Here is a 17,688-nt window from a genome sequence, read left to right as displayed (position 1 = left end):
AGTATGGAGTAGCAGAGAATGTATGCATCTTATAATTGGCTGCTTCCAAGAGAGACAAGGAAGGATTGAGCAGAATGTGGTCACTTCTTTCTCTCAAACACCTCAACTGGGTAAATTACTCCTCCTTTCCGGGTATGGATGAGAGTGGGAGAGAAACAAGAGTGATATTCTAGAAGTCTCTTCTCATGGAGGTATGGAGGTTCCCATAAACACAGGTCATTTAATACACAGAACAACTTTATGAACAAAAAAGTTTCCCCTAAGTTATATGTGAAGAAACTGAAGCTAAGAGACACAAAATGATTGGCCAGATTAAAAGAGCTAGAAGGATACAGAACTTAGACTTGGGCTGAGGTATTTTCCTTCTACGCTCTTGAAAAACAATCATTTTTTGCTCGTTTTCAGAGAGACCAACATGTCTGATGGCCTTAACTACACTTTCCAAAATATTCTTAATTCTCAATTTTAAAAGTGATACTTAATTTCCATCTTCTTAACACATCTTTTGTTCTATGAATGGCTTTGGATTCTGTATGCTATGTCCAAATATAATATGGAAATCATGGATTGGGGGAAATTCACCTTATATTATCTGATGTCAGTGAACAAAGGATCTTTGCCGATTTTGATAACTTTATCTAGCAAGAAGACGGTTTAATGGGGTAGAAAGCACACATGACATGCAGGTTTTATTGCTGTTCTTATGACTCTTAGATCAGCTACGGTTTCACAAGCAGCACTGAACACTGCAGGCCTCTCCATGTAGGGACCTGGCCCTCTTAAAAGTAATGGCATGGGAGAACAGAGCACATTCATCCGACGAGGAGCCTCTCAAAAGCAAGGGAAGAGGAAGAGTGTGGACTGAACAAGTGTAGTTTATTCCCATATCTAAGCCATCATGAAGTAAATTCCATCTCCTCTTTTGGGAAAAATGAGTAAAGGAGACATGAGAAGCCAGGAGTTTTATGTTATGTGACTTCCTCAACAAGGAAGGAGTCCTATGTGTAGGTATAACAAGGCACAGCTCTGATCACACCATGTCCCGACACAAAACCAAGCTCTGTCGGTTCACAAGTGACGTTTGAAATCCTTATCTTCTGTATTGCAGATTTTCCAGGCTTATATTGCGAGGATCCATTGGTAAACTCAAGACTCTGGATCCCATTGCTCATTAAACATTCCATGGGCTTTCTCATGTTTGTGACCATGCTCTCATTAACAAATATTTATTGTGCATCTAACATGTGCCAGGCACTGTTTTCGACACTGATTTCGATAAATCAGTGTGAAAAAACATACAAAAATCCTTGCCATTATGGATTTTATATTCTAATGGGAAATGGATAATAAACAATATATATTGGAAAAAGTAAGCTTACAGTATTTTAGAAAATGATATGTGCTATAAAAATAGAGCAGGATAAACAAAACCAGAAGTACCAGGGGCATCGGGGAGAGGAGGAGACATTTTTAAAAGGGTGGTCAAGGTAAGGTTCATTGAAAACTTGGCATCTATTATTAGTTTCCTAGGGCTTCTATAACAAATTACCACAAAGCCAGCAGCTTACAACAACAGAAATTCATCCTTCCACAGTTCTGAAGGCCAGAAGTCCAAAATCAAGGTGTTAGCAGGATTGCACTCCCTCTGGAGTCTCTAGAAGAGAATCCTGCCTTGCTTTTTTTAGCTTCTGGTGGCTCCAGGCATTTTTTTGGCTTGTGAGCACATAACTCCAGTCTCTGTCTCCATCTTCATATGACCTCCTCTGTGTGTTTTCCTTCTCTCTCTCAGGCTCTCTCTCTCTCATCTCTCTCATTTTTTCCCTTTGTTCATTTGTTTTGTTTCTTAAATTCTACATATGAGTGAAATTACATGGTATTTGTCTTTCTCTGAATGACTTATTTTGCTTAGCATTTACTAACTCCATCCATGTCATTGCAAATGGCAAGATTTCATTCTTTTTTTGTGGCTGAATAATATTCCAGTGTGTGTGTGTGTGTGTGTGTGTGTGTGTGTGTGTGTGTGTGTACTACATCTTCCTTATTCATTTATCACTCGATGGACATGGGCTGCTTGCATATCTTGGCTATTGTAAATAATGCTGTTATAAATATAGGGATGCATGTATCCCCTTGAAGTAGTATTTTTGTATTCTTTGGGTAAATACCCAGTAGTACAATTGCTGGGTCATAAGGTAGTTCTATTTTTAACTGTTTGAAGAACCTCTATACTGTTTTCAACAGTAGCTGCACCAGTTTGCATTCCCAAACACAGTACATGAGTATTCATGGAAAGAGCTTACTTTAGATTCATCTTTGTATCCCCACTAGGATTTAATATGGTGCCATGTACATACTACATGCTTCTTGGTCAATATTCACTAAGTAAATAAATGACCCCTAACTATGGACATATGACCATAAATTCTACCTAAAAAACAGTTCTATCTTCTTTAGGTACAGAGCATTGTCAAGCTAAAGCAAACTCTTCTTTATTTTCTAATTTACTCACTATGGAACTTGGCTGAAAACTCTGCTTCAATATTATTATATTCAGCACAAATTTTCAAAAAAGGTTTTAAAAAGAAGGTATTTAGGCATGTAAAAAAAAGAAGAAAAGAGATCCTTCCTTTTCATTAAATCTCTTGGGTTTTGTCTTATGGATGTCATAGCACCAAATCTATTCTGACCATTTTTACTACCAGAGAGGAATGATGGCACATTTCCTGACATACAAAATTACAATAGTTTTACTCATAGTGCAGCTAACTGTAACAATCAAGCACCATTTGCTTATAGTAAAATTATTTGTGGTTTCTCATTGTGTGAAGGCAGAGTGTGATGTTAATGAAGTGACTGGAAGGGGAGTCCCTATGGGATGGTTCTGAATTTATGACAGTGTAGTCACTATCTGCCAAGCCAGGACAGGGAAGACCATTTTGGGCACATTCAATGACAGTGATGTCTGTGATGCCCCAAAAGAGAGAGACCTGGTGTTATTCTCGTGGTATTTACTTGTTAAATCATAAATCATGTTTGACCCTGTGTCCTCATTTTCAATAAAAAAGCTAAATTCTGCTTACTGTGTTAATTTTCCTATTCTATCAGAATAGAAACATTAGCAGAGATTATTCTTTTTTATTCCTTTGCCCATGTTTGTTCTCTTACCTCACAGCCTAACTTTAAAGACAATATAGACAAGTTTGCAGGTACTTTCTCTCTGATGCTGATTGAACTTCTATCCAAATAGAGTCTCGAAACAAAATCTTCTTCTACTGGGGGTAATGCTTGGTGAACGAGCATTCCTCTGTGCTGGGATGCTCTCTGGAACTTTGTCACTTGGGATTGTTACCTGTCAACTTTGCATTACTCCTCTCCTCTCTCTTCCCTCTGCGAGGAAGATCCTTTCTTCCCTCAGCTTACGCTACCCATAGTACTCTTCTCTATATGGTCCCCAGTTAAAGTTTGACAACAAGAAGGCAGAGAGGAGTTATTCTCCGAAGTTATTCTCAGAAGATTGTGTCTATCAGATGGGGTGGTTTCTCAGTCTGTGCCAGGAGCTCAACATTCACGGTCAAGGTGGCCAGACATGGCAGCCTCTTGGATTCCTATACAAACTCCCATTTGTCCCATGGTTGTTGCAGCTTCTCAGAGTTCTCTTTGAGCTCCTCTACCTCCATCTGCTGCAGTGTTTCAGGTGAAAAAGTCCCGAGTGCCTGTTCCTTTAGTCTTCCAGGTGCAGGTGCAGCCTTCTAGAACTTCACGCCCCACATTCATGTTATTCCACTTGTTATATTTAACTCCTTTCTCACTGTAATACCTGTCATTTCAATCTCTCTCTCTTTCTCTCTTTTTCCTGAATGAAACACAGACTGATACACTCATCTGATAAACATTTTCTTAGTATCTGAAGTGTTTCTTATGCTGGGCTGGACTCTGAGGCTGCAGAGCTAAAGATATGGTCCTGCCCTTACAAAGATGAAATCTAATGAAAAGACTGAAAAATGAGCACAAAGTGCAAATATGATTTGTAGGAAACTGGTGCCCCTCTGGGTGGCAGTTGGTTAAACTTCCCACTCTCGGTTTTGGCTCAGATTATGATCTTAGGGTCACAAGATAGAGCACCACATTGGGCACTGGGCTTAGCAAGGAGTCTGCTAAGGTTTCTCTCTGCCCCTCCCTGCACTCTCTCCCTCTCTCAAATAAATAAATAAATATTTAAAATTAAGGGAAAAAATTTGTAAGAAGTTTACCTAATGCAGACTGGGGAGGTCAGGAAGCACTCTTAGGAGGAGGGAAGACCTACACTAAAACCTGTTAGGTCTCTTACTACCCATTATTCCCATAGCAGAAACTAAACTAAATTTTCATCTAAATTTTCAAAATCAAAATATTCTGATCTATCTCTCTGAATAGAATTTACTTGGGATGACTTAAATGTAAATGTATTTGTCAGTAATAGCCAATAATAGCACTTTCTCTAAAATCATTCCAAACACAGAGATACTTGAGCATTTCATTTTTATCTTTGCATGCACAGAGTTTTGGAAAATTTCCACACCAAATGCCTGAATGTTTCCTTGCCTTGTTGAAAACAATTCAGTTTCCGTCCAAGGAATCCCTGAACAGGGCTGCTTCAAAGTTCACTCAGTGACTGAACACTCCCACCCAGGACTGTATCATCAGCATAACGATGCACACTACAGTCAGAACACTGCCTTGTCAGCTCATTTATAAAGATCATAAATAACAATGGTCCAAGGATTGATCCCTGAGGAACCTCCATAATGACATCCATTAAATCTGACATGACACTGTTTAATAACACAAGTGGTGTGTGCCCTCTTAAGTAGCTAGCACACCAATTAATTAAGGATGATGCCATACCTAGTCTATTCCATTTATCCAGCAAAGAAGTATGCACTACCAATTAGGAAATAAAATGACGTTTGAAACAACACTAAGTTATTTATCTAAGAGACGATCTCTTGACTTGAGCTGTAACCCTATGATAAGATGACTATGCGCACACGCCCTCTCCTTCAGAGAGCTGTGGCTGGGTTCACATCTTATTTTGGTATGGAAAGAGAGGCATGATTTTAACTTGGAAATGACCCTTTGACATCACATCCAGGATCTTCTCAGTGAAGGCATACTTAGACATAATTGCAGGAGATGAAGCTTTGAAGTAATCATCTTGCATGCTCACTTAAATAGTTAATAGGACAATCTAGTCCACTGGTACTTCACAGGAAGTCATTTCCACATCTTTACAACATTGAATGAAACGTAAAATGCTGTCCAATGCCAGCTCTCTTTGCCAATTTATTTTCAGTTGAGGAGCTGTAAATAATTGCTGGTAAAACAAATAGAGGGAAGACATGAGCGAAATTGCACTGGCAGTGTATGGTATTGGGGAACAGGGAGGAGAAAAGAGAAAATAACTTTTTCTCTTGTATTCAGACACAGGGAAGCGAATGGTGAGAATAAAGATCCTCTTATCTTGGGAGCTGTGGGAAAGAAAGAGAGGAAGGGAGGAACATGCTTCAGCATCTCCAGCCGCCCGAGATAATGATGATGATAATGCCACATGATTGTACTTAATGAAGTTGAATCAATTTATGATGATGATGATGATGATGATGATGAGTTTTAACTCAGATGATCATGTAATGTCCCTTTATTAGGAGGAAGAGAGAAAGAAGGGGATAGTAAAGAGAAGGGAAAGGAAAATGGAAAAAGAAAGCAAAGGAAGAAGAAACAAAGCAAGAGGGAAGAAGAGATAAATTTAGTATTGTCATTGTCAATACTTTTATTATCATATTAGCATGGACATATTTTTCAAACCTTTGTGATGCATTTGGTAAAGGAGATGTTTTTCTAGGAATCATAAGATTTCATTGTATTTATTGGGGAAAAATAGGAAAAAAAATAAGTAATGTCTTTATCCACTTGCTTTTCCTTAGCTAAGAGTCCAGAAACAGGGTCAGACTAGAGAATAAAAAGACTATGGCAGAAATATGGTCAAAATGTTCTCCTTCTTGCGGTAAAGGCCAACTGAACAAATGACTCTTTGCCTCCTGGGTCAGTTCAAGCCTGGTAAGAGTAAATCCCTTTTCTAATATCAGAAACTCTCCCATCCTTAGACACAGCTGCAGCAACCTCTTTACTGGAAGAGGGGGCTCTGTTGAGTGCTTGACATTTGCAAGCTGCTTATTTCCTCAAAAACTTCAGCCTTCACAAACAGAAAAGTCAAAAGTTTTCTGTAATTACTATCTGGGGGCAAGGGTGAATTGGCTATAGATTGCAGAATTGCTTCTGCTAGATTTGGTTGATATTACAGGGGTTTTAAAAATAATAACAAGGACGCTTGTGTGAAAGCACTCTCCATGTTAGGATTTCAAAAGGTTTTAGAACGTTAATTGCGTAATTAGGGACCTCACCCACCATTAAGAATGAACCTAATTATCAAGCTGTGCTAGAAAATTAAGGATAGCTATCTTAATGCCACATAAAGGGAAACTGAGGTGCGTAGAGATTGAGAGATTGCTGTCAGATGTCTCAGCAAACCACTCTAAAATTAAGGTCCCTGGTGACCGATTGCTTGTGATAAACCTGCATTTACAGGAAACTTAAATGTCCATGATATGGTTTCATATTTTGGATCGGTGCTACGCAGGGCGTGGTCCATACACCAGCAGCATCTGCATCACCTAGAAGGTGATAGAAATTCAAAACCTTAGGCCCTGCCCCAGACCCACTGAAATCAGAAGTCTTGGGAATGGAGCCAAAAAATCTGTATTAAGCCCGCTTTTCTGGTGATTCTGATGTTCACTAAACTTTGAGAGGCTCAGGACATATTTTAACACATATTTACTTACTTTTCTCTTTCTTACTACTATTACTTATTACTATTACTTATTACTCATACTTACTGGGTTTTTTTGTTTGTTTGTTTGGTGTGGATTGCAAGTTTTAATCTTTAATTTTTAAAAAAAATTTATTTAAATTCTAGTTAGTTAACATACCGTGTGATATTGGTTTCAGGAGTAGAATTTAGTGATTCATCACCCATATAACACCCAGTGTTCATCATAACAAGTGCCCTCCTTAATCCCCATCACCCATTTATAAGTGCCCATCCCCCACCCACCTCCCTCCATCAACCCTCAGTTTACTCTCTATTGTTAAGATTAGTATTCTCTAATTACTCACATCTAAGTCTCCCCTAGAATCTGAATTATCTGTTAGTGTTTAGGAATTTCATGGACACATCTTCAATATAGTCCCTTTTTTCAAAGAATTGGTTTCTGTTTCTGATATGTTTTTCTGCTGTATGTATGTATTTCTTACCTGCACCTCTACCTTCATTCAGTCATGATATGTACCCTTGTATATCTTCAGAAGTGAGTTCCGTCTTGGCTTCCCCCACCCCACTGGAGATTCCTCATGACAAACCTCCACATATTTAACAGACTTCAATCTGTCAGGAGCTTCATTATCAACTGTCAGTCTACTCTTCTCTCTTTGATTTTCAAGACTAGGATGAGACCTTCCCAATGTTAGCTCACTTTCCCGTCAGCGTGCTCAAGCGGAATGCTCACACGCAACCTCTAGCTCCCACCCCATCCCTGTCCTCACCAGCAGAAGACAACGTTTCATCTTGCGGCTTCCACGGGGTTAGACACAGAGCTCTTGTAAAACCTCAGTAGCATTTCCTTCTTTTTTTCTTTACCACTCCTGATTTGCTAGTGTGTTTCTATTTCTTAAAATCATTCTTTCCGCTCGCATTACCGAACCGATCTGATGCCCTCAGCTGTGGGCAGAAGAAATGAAAAAAATCACCCCCAAGCTTTGGTGGTGGGTTACCATCCTGTGGGAGGCCTGTGACCTTTCTTTGCCATCGTTGGGGTCGCTGTGCTGCAGTAAGTCCCTCTTTAGAGATTTTCTTTAGTAGGTTTTCAAAGATTCACTCAGTGGACTGAAATTGTCCCTGCTCAATAGAGATTGATTGTGAACACTGATTCTGAGAGGCTAATACAGGAGAGAGCCCCCCTGCTGGGAAAGCGATGTCCTACTGGGGGAGGCGTGTTGGCCGCTATGATATCTGATCATTTTCCTTTCCCTTTTTGATTTCACAGAGGCAAATCCCTACACGTGTGAGGCTGCTTTTAAACTTCTTTGTCCACGGGACCTTTATCAGTTGTTTCACCTTTGCTGGTTTTACACGTGTCAGAGTTAACATGACTCCCTTCTATTTTCCATTCTTTTTCAATATGTCCTATATTCTTTTTCCTTTATTCCTTCAATCTGTAGCGAGGAAATATCAAAGGGCAAATATTTATATTTTCTTTCTCTTGCACCATATTTAAGGAAATTGGATCAAGAGGAGGATTTAACGTTTTGCTAAGCAGATGGGTGAGAATTCATGTGAGAAAAGTAAAGAAAAGGTGAATGCTGGCGTAGAAATAAAAAGGTGTGAGGTGGGGATAGACAGACCTGGGGGCAGTCCAAGGGTTCCGGCGGAGAAGAATAGGGGTGGCGTAGACCAAGAAGGAGCAGGACCAGGGGCGGGGGTTGGGGGGGAAGGGGTGCAGAGAGAAGGGTTATGGTGGAAGAGTGAGAGAGATAAACTGAGCAAAATGAGCAAAGGTTCAAGGAGGTGTTTAGGAAATCTTATAATTGGATGTAAAATAATGGACACTCCCTACTCCATTCTGTGAAAAGGTCACTAAAAATTTAATTTACTTTTCAATGCTTTGGACTCAGGGAAGTTAATTTCTGGAAGAGAATATTGAGAGCTTCCTCGGTTATATTTGGGTTTAAAATTTCCCTTTTTCGTGGAAAAGATGTGTAATTTAAAATAAAAAGACACAAAATACAAATTGAATGCATATAAAACTGTGTATAAAATGGTTTTAGATGTGCTCTTTCCAGTTAATTCTTTCTTCTTTTACCTTCCTGAGGTCTTTCCCAGGAGATTGCTTGTTCCTAAGACATGCATAAGTTTTAGACTGAGAAATCTATTATAAAAAAATCTAACATCACAAGCGCTACCTATACTAACCAAATAATTGTAAACTTCAGTAGTCTTGGGCAATATAACATCCTCGGTGTCTATGTGAATGCTGTGTATCATTAGTCCCATAGAAGCCAATGTGCAAGTGACAGCCCTATGAATACCTATTAATGTTAATAAATTATAATTTTACAGTTCATATGACAATTGCCATAAGTGAAGAAATGCTGCTGAAATAATTCAACATTGCATTTTGGGAACAGTAGCATGGATGAGAACATGTGATTTTAGTTTAATTTTTTAAAGCATCACTGTTTTTATATAGATCCTTAATATGAAAATAAACCAATATTTTGACAAATTGTTTATTTAAAATATAGGTTTAAATTTAAAAAGAAATTTAACCTTAACCTTACTCCTTAACCAATCAATTACATTGAAATACATGAAATCCACCAGTTTGGTCATTTTTGGAAAACACTGATGCAGATATTTCTAGATTACATTTATGGATTCCTTTCCATTGTAGACTGGCAGTGTTATTTTTTTTAAGATATTATTTATTTATTTTGAAAGAAAGAGAGAGAGCATGAGCACAAGTGGGGGGAGGCGCAGGGGAAGAGGGAGAGAGGGTCCCAAGGCGACTCGGCACTTAGAGTGGAGCCGGCCCTGGGCTCTATCCCACGACCCTGAGATCGCGACCTGAGCCAAAATCAAGAGTCAAATGCTTAACCAACTGAGCCACCCAGATAGCCCTCAACTGACAGTATTATTAAGATTATATGTTTTAAAATAAATCCTGATTTGTTCCTAATATTTTGATATGTGCTTTGATTGGAATTCTAACTCTTGAGAGCCATATTTCTTAACATAGGGCTATTAAAATTATCAATTTTTTTTTATTTGAACTCACTGTCGAAGTGACTCGCTTATGATACTTCTTTTTTAATCCTCTTAAATTTGCTGCCAGCATTTGCAGCCAGTTTAGCACTGGTGGCAGCCAACAGCAACATATATCGCCCTGTTAGTTACTACCCATCACTAAATGGTGATTCACTGGACCAGGTTTAAGGCCCCAAGTCATCTAGATCAAAGGGAAAACAATTGCATCATATGAATTGTTTAAATATACTAGAATTGTATTTACTATGAGGTAAAGAAAAGAGCATTTTATTTTTCCAGGTCTGAAAGATGTCTGCATCTTGGCTCTGCCTTCCCAGCTCCCTAAATAACCTTGTCAAAGTCATTTAACCTCTTAGTGTTTGTTTTCTCAGCTGTAAAATGAGGATAATTATAAGGATGGTGTTCAGATTAACTAATTAATGATTAGAAAGTGCTACAAAAAAGCTCGGTATTATTAAGGAAAAATGAAGTATTTTTTTGGCGCCCTTGGGTAAGAGCTCTACTTAGCAGAAATGACTCCCAACGAGTGTTTGATAGCCGGCTAAGCTGCTAGCACCCTCCCTGAGGAAAGATGACTGGTCCTGGGACCTTGTCCTTCACTGCTGCCTAGTTAGCTGAAGAGCACAGAGGCTGCCTCTGTAACAAAGAACGCTGGGGTCAATGATACATTTCCTAACTCTGACACATTCAAAGAGCTGCCAAGTGATAGCAAAATATGCCACTTCAACCTGAAGAAACCATCTCTAACTACCTATTCAGAACACAAAAATGCCTGTGGGATGTGGTTATAATTGCAGCTTGTACTATACCCTTATACAAAATGCATTCAGCTGTGGATTTTCTTTACTGGTTAAGAGATATTTGTTTACATCTTTAGAGTTTACCTTTTGCCGGGCAGACTCATCAAGCAATGGTTTTATAGGGTGTTTCTTATTACATTTTTTACATAGGCATTCGTGGCACAATGGGCCAAATTGCCTCTTTCACCCCATCTTTCTGAAGATTGGGTCTCCTGGCACTAAAGAGTGAGAGACATCCCTCAGGGCTTTGCCTAGTTCTTTTCTTGATCTAAGGATGTTTCTAGATTCTATGCACCCCTTTCTTCGCCCATTTTCAGTCCTCTATGTGGTGTTTCCCTCTCTTTCATTGGTCCTCTGTGCCGTTGTCACTAACTGCTCTCCCTGTTTCCAGTCTGTTCTCTATACAGGCACCCAGTTTGTTTTCTTTAAAAAAGCCTATTGTTTTACTCTTTTGCCTCAAATGTAAAGTGCCTCTTAAGTGGCTCCCCTTACCTTTTGGGACAAAGGCCAATCTACTCAGGATGACAGCTAAAGTCTCTCACATACAGGCTACAATCTACCTTTCAGCATCATTGCCCACAACTCCAGAATTACTGATCCTAGAACCTTCCATTTGTGGGAACAGCTCTACACAACTAATGGTGTTTACTTTGTCTGAAATGTTCTTTCCTTCTGAGTTAAATGCTATTAGTCCATGAAGAATTTGTTCTAACGTCAGGTTTCTATGAAAACTTATCATCTTTTTCACTTAGGAAGTGCAAGATCCATTTTTCTTGCAAGATCCATTATACCTTTTAGGAGAAATTTCACTGGACTTCAGTCCATGTCTTCTGTTCTCTTTAAAGTGTGGGGTGTGGAGTACTCTCCTTGTCTCACCTTCCTGTTATATTAATTGATGGTGTCAAGGATAATAACTTACCTACTAAATGGGTTTGTTATTAGGATGAAATGAAATGAAAAAATGCATGTGAAAATTATTTGCAATGTATGAAATGCTATACAGATGTAAGTTATTATTATAGTACTTACCACTTTGTATTGCAGTTAGTTGTATAGATGCATGCTTCCCCAGTGGATTATATATAATCACATCAGAGAGAGGAAATTGTTTTGTAATTAAGCTTTGTATTCCCCAGCAACTATAAGCATGCCTGGGATAAAGTAGTTGTTTGATAAATATTGGCTGAATGCATGAGAGGAAGCAAGAAAGAAAAGAATTCTGTGCTTCTTTACAGTTTTAGGGGGATTCTTTCCGTTCCACTGCCCTCACTTTTTCTTTTTCATTTATCCATTCCCCAAATACAGTGTGCAAAGCATTATCTGTAAGGAAAGGAACATTGTGTCATGTCTTTAACAGATGCTCACTTTACCTTGTTACATATCTAGAATAAAGAATAGATTTAAATTTTTTTTTACACTGAATCATTCTTGGGGTTGTAATGACAACTGGTTTTGTGGCTTCCTTATTTTCAGGGTATAATTAACCTATAAAAATTATTTGATCGAAAAAAAACCTGTCACATTGTTGGAAAAATAAATATTCACTCATCATCAGATATAATCGACTGAGCAAGTCTTAACAATGCAGTGAATAAGACTGTTTAGGTCTTAGGAGAACTGTTGATCTTGTTCCAATATCTAGTGGGCATAAAAAAATCCTCTTGGCAACTATACTTTTCAAATTACCAGAGAAGCTAAGGGAGAAAATGACACTAAAATAGAAACTTCCTTTTTTTCCCCCCCTGGGTTCTATTTACAAGCTTAGCCTTAATCATAGCACATAAATGCTTTAAATTTTAGGTGGTAGCAAATGGAAAAATAATTAGAATATTCCATATGTGTAACTGATTGCTTTTTCTACTGTTTTGGGTTTCTTTATTTGCAGTATTAAATTTTTTAAGTTGTCAACAAATGTGATTAATATTTTTGACATCAACTTTATTCAAAAGCTTGTCATGTTTTAGATAATGGTGACTTAGTCAACATACCATGGGAATTATTAAAAAAAAAACTCAGGAAATAGGTTTGGCACAAGGGGAAAAGTTACTTGGAAATGTGTTTCTTAAAACTTAAAGAATTATATTTTGCATAATCTGAAATGCTACTGAGTTCACCATTTGTAGGGCTACTGACAAAGCATTTTTTTAAGATGGAAGAGTAATTAAAACTTTTCATTAAAAGCCTTTTCAATCTCAACTGAATAAAGCCAGCTGTTCTTTTCACTTCCTCTTCTATAGCAGCACATCATAAACATTGAGACCAGAGTTCTGGATGACACCAAAACTGCTTATCCACAACTGTCTCCTTCCCAGAAGTCTGACAGACGATAGGAGCTGGCAAAAGATACAGACTTGTCTGTATCTTAATCAGAGCTCTGCCAGTTGCCGAATCTGGAGGAGTTTACCACCTGTGAATAACAAAGCGGTACTGTTTTAAAAGCAGTGTTTACTTGGTGGAGAAAAAAAAAATTATCCTGTATAGCAGTAGCTCTAGATGCTTCTGTGTTCTTCTAGAGCTTCTGGAACTACCAAAAACTAAATCTAGAACCCACAATTACACCCCCAATGAGAATGGCAAAAGTTCATTTCCTATCCTCTCTTATCACTCCTTTTGTCTGTTCCTTCCTTGTCCTTCTCTGGCTTCTCTTCACCCATCGATCTTCCTAAATGAAAATTTTCTTTACGAATCCACCACACTGTTCCTTTTAGTGGACTCATCCTTTGCAAGCCTTCAACTGTGATCCCAGAGAATGCAACTCCAGAAATTTTTATTCTCTCGACCCTGAGTTTTCTTTTTGGCCTCAAGCCTTGTCTGATTCACTGTCTTTCCGACCTCTCCTCAGTGTCTCCTCTGGTCTAATCCATCTAACACCCTGCTGTTCAGTGTAATCACCCTGAAACATATCTCTGATAGCTGTTCTTTTCACTTCATAAAGTCACTTCCCTGCTCAAAACCTCAAGGTCTCTTCATTGTTCAAAGAAGAGAATCCAAATGCTCTAAGAGAAGATTCAAGATGCTTCTCAATTTGTCTTCTGCTTTTTACCTCCAATCGTACATTTTCTCTTTTATGTATCCTCTAGGACAATGCTGTCCAGGGGAAATCTCATATGAGCCAAATATGTGACTTGGAATTATTTAGGAGCCACATTGATATAAAAATAAATATGAACAGGTGAAAATATTTAGTAATCTATTAGATTTATATAATTTACATATATTGATATGTATATAACTTATTATATCCATGTTTTATATTTACATTTACATTTATTTTATTAAATATATAAATGATGCAAATCATACAGCCAATATCAAAAATCAATAATGTATATATATATATATATATATATATATATGTATATATATATATATAAAACTAGCCGGCTTCCAAGATAACCCTTATTGATCTCCAAGATCAATGGCTCTAGATTACCTCTGTGTAATTACCTTCACACTGTAGCAGGGTTGGTTGGTATGACCAATAGAGTATGCAGATGGTATGTTACCTCTCAGGGTAGGTATATAAAAAGCCTGTGGCTTCTGCCTTGCTGTCTCTTGCATCATTCATTCTGGGATAAGTCAGCTGCCATGCTGTGAGGGCACTTAGGCCGGTCTGTGGAGAGGCCTATAAAGAGAGGAATTGAAGCTTTTTGCCAACAACCAGCGAGGAACTGAGGTGTCCTGCCAATAGTCGCAGAAGTGATCCATCATGGAGCAGATTGTCCAGCCACAGTCAAGCTTCAGATGACAACAACCCCAGCTGACAGCTTTATTGCAAACTCATAAGAGACACTGCATCAGAATAACACAGCTAATTCACTTCCATATTCCTGACCCTCCAAGACTGTGTGCGATAATAAATGTTTGTTGTTTATAGATACAAAATTTTGCAGTCATTTGTTACACAAAAGTTTAAACTAATGCAGATCTGGGTACCTGCCAGAGGAGTGCTGTTGTAAAAAAATAAAATAAAAATAAATAAATAAATAAATAAATAAATAAATAAAAACATTTAAAATGTGGGAGTGGTTTTGGAACCAGGCAGTGGGTAGGAGCTAGATCTTTAAGGACAGTATTACCAAAAGCTCAGAAAGCCTTAGAAAATCTTATCAGAAACATGTTATCCTTTGAGGAGCTGTGAATGAGAGCTTAAGGGAAATTGAGGAAAGGCTTGTTATATAATGTCAGAAAGTTTATCAACACTGTTGCTTCCAGTAACCTGGAAAGTAGAAATTGTGCCCAATGAATCGAATGATCTAGCTAAGGAGATTTTCAGGCAAAGTGGTGAAGATGCAAACAAGGTTCTTCTTGCTGCTTGTAGTAAAGTGAGGAGGAGAGAAATAAAATAAAGGAATTACTTAAACAGGAAGGAACAGGAACTTGATGCTTTTGGAAATTCCTAGCCTACTCAGAGGGTGATTTATGTGAAAGTTAAGAAATGTCTTATGAGTGAAGATCCAATCCAGGGTCCTGTCAAGAAAATATGGTTCAAAGATGTTGCTGTGGATGAGACTGAAATCCTTTGTGAAGACCTAAGAAAGATCACAGGTATTGCCTCAGAGGGTAGTACAGTTCAGTTCAGACCAAAGTCTCTCTCAAAGACTTCTGGATATACCCCATAGAGCCTCTCCAACTGCACAGCTTCTAACACGTAGGGATCTTGTCCCTCATCCATCTCAGGGGAACCACAAGATAGAAAAGAACTCATTTTGAAGGGTTTGTGGGCGCGTCTTTTGTCTAATGGAAAGAATGCTAATAAGAATCCCAGGAGGTACACAAAGTTTTTTGTTTTGTTTTGTTTTTTTTTTACATTTTACAGTCTTTAATTAAGCACATAAAACTGTACGAGGTACACAAAGTTTTAAAGACAAGTAGATTCGAAGAAAGACTTCCAGCCTGGACTAAAAGATGCGGAGATAAAATAAATAGAGACCGTTCAACTCCTGGAATTCTTCCGGTTAGGCGGAGCTTGAGAAATGAACATGGCTGAAAACATAGGGTGCTTTCTTGGAAAAGGAAGGATGAGTGACTGGGTAGAACCAAGAGGCCAGAGCATAGAGCTGAAAGCCATGGACAGTGATTCCTGGGAAGGAATGGGACCAAGTCAAGACACATTCCAAATATGCCTGGCTCAATTTTGGGAATGTTGTACTCATGACTTCTTTGTGCTTCTTCCTCCCTTTAAACAAGAATGTCTCTCCTAGTGAAATTATGCCTGCCCCACCATTGTATGTTTCCAGAGTGGGGGCCATGGAACTTGTCTCTTGTTCACAGGTCTTCTGGTAAAGAAGGACTGCACTTGAGGAGCTCTGCTTAAGAAACTGGACCCATGTAGCTCTGTCGGCACCTACACATGATCTAGAAGACAAGAGTCTAAATTTAAGCTGCTACTGTGATATGATGAACTTTGCGGACCCTTGGGAAAGAGTGCACATGTTTTGCATGTGAGAAGAATATGAGTAATTTGTAACCAAAGGGTGGACTGTGTTCAACACATCTCTTCTTTTCAAGAGGTAGAGCCAAATTGCTCTTTGCTTGAGTGTGGATTGGACTTAATGAATAGTTTCTACTGGATAGAATAAAGCAGAGGTGATGATGTTCGACTGCAGAGACTAAGTCATAAATGACCCGGTAGAGAAGAAAAATTTTTCCTCCCTTTTAGGTTTTTTGGCTGGTCTAATAATTCATTTGACATAAGACACGTTAACAGAAGAAAAACAGTTAATTTTGTACGTATGGGAGCTCATAAAAATATGAGACTCAAAAAAGTGACTGAAGCAGGCAGCTTTTATACCCAATCACACAAAGAACAATACATTTGTGAAGAATTGACAGGACAAAGAAGTTGGGGTTGGTTTAACAAATTAATGAAGAAGTAACAATGTTTACATATATAGCCTTCTCAGCCCCGAATTCCCGATCGCTGGTGAGAATGATGCTTTCTACCCTCCAGGTGCTGGGAAGGTACCTTTCACAAGGGAACTTATTCCCCACTTTCAGGGGGACAGAGAAGGGTCAGGGTGTCCTTGAGCGGGCTATTTCTTAAGTAACTTTAATTCAAAATAATCAATATGCCAAAGTGGCATATTTCAGAGTGGCCTGTCCTGAACCCCGTCAGAGGTACTACAGCTTCCTATTTGCTTTCTCTCTTTGATCACTCACTCTGTGGGGAGCCAGTTGCCATAAACTGAGGATTCTTATCTATGGTGATGGTTGATGGGGCCAAGAGTTGACGTCTCTGAGCAACAGCTAGCAAGGCACCAAAAGCATTGCAAATGATCTGCTGGGAAGGGGATCCCCCAGCCTCACTCAGGCCTTCCCAAGTGCCTGCAGCCCTGACTGACATCTTGTTATCTCAGGAGAGTTCATGAGCAAGAATCACTCTCAAACTCCTGACCCACAGACCTGTGAGATGCTTAGCGTTCATGTTTTAAACTACTAAACGTTTTGAGTAACTTGCTATGCAGTAATGTATTATAATACATTTTATAGTCTTTTAAAAATACTTTAAAAAATCTCATGTATATTTTACACTTAAAGCACATTTCCATTTGAATTCATTTTAAGTGTTCCATAGCCATATGTTATTGGTGGCTACCATATTAGACAGTGCAGCCCCGAAAGAAATAACTGTGTGCACATGACTTTACTACACTGAGAATTTTCACATTTCCAGATGGAGTCGCCGTCGTCGTTGTTGTTTGTTTGCTTAGAGTGTCCTTTTATTCCTTCTCCATCTGGTTACAATCTCCTCATTCGTAAGATCTCAGCCTATTATTAACGTTTTTATCATTTCTTTCAACCACTCAGAATTAATTGTTCCCTTCCACTCTCTTAGCACAGTGCTTATAATTGGTGACATGTGTCTCTTTTCCTCTAGACTGTGAGAATCTTGAGGGCAAGATTTATATATTTGGTTTTTTCAAAAAAATCTTTGCATGTGCTCAGCTGACTGCTTAAACTTGGTGT

Source organism: Callorhinus ursinus, unplaced genomic scaffold, assembly GCF_003265705.2.
Source record: "Callorhinus ursinus isolate GAN/ISIS: 27379988/994484 unplaced genomic scaffold, GSC_fseal_2.0 scaffold9, whole genome shotgun sequence".
In the NCBI taxonomy this organism is placed as follows: Eukaryota; Metazoa; Chordata; class Mammalia; order Carnivora; family Otariidae; genus Callorhinus; species Callorhinus ursinus.
The sequence above is the reverse complement of the archived record's forward strand: the minus strand, read 5'-3'. Positions refer to the sequence as shown.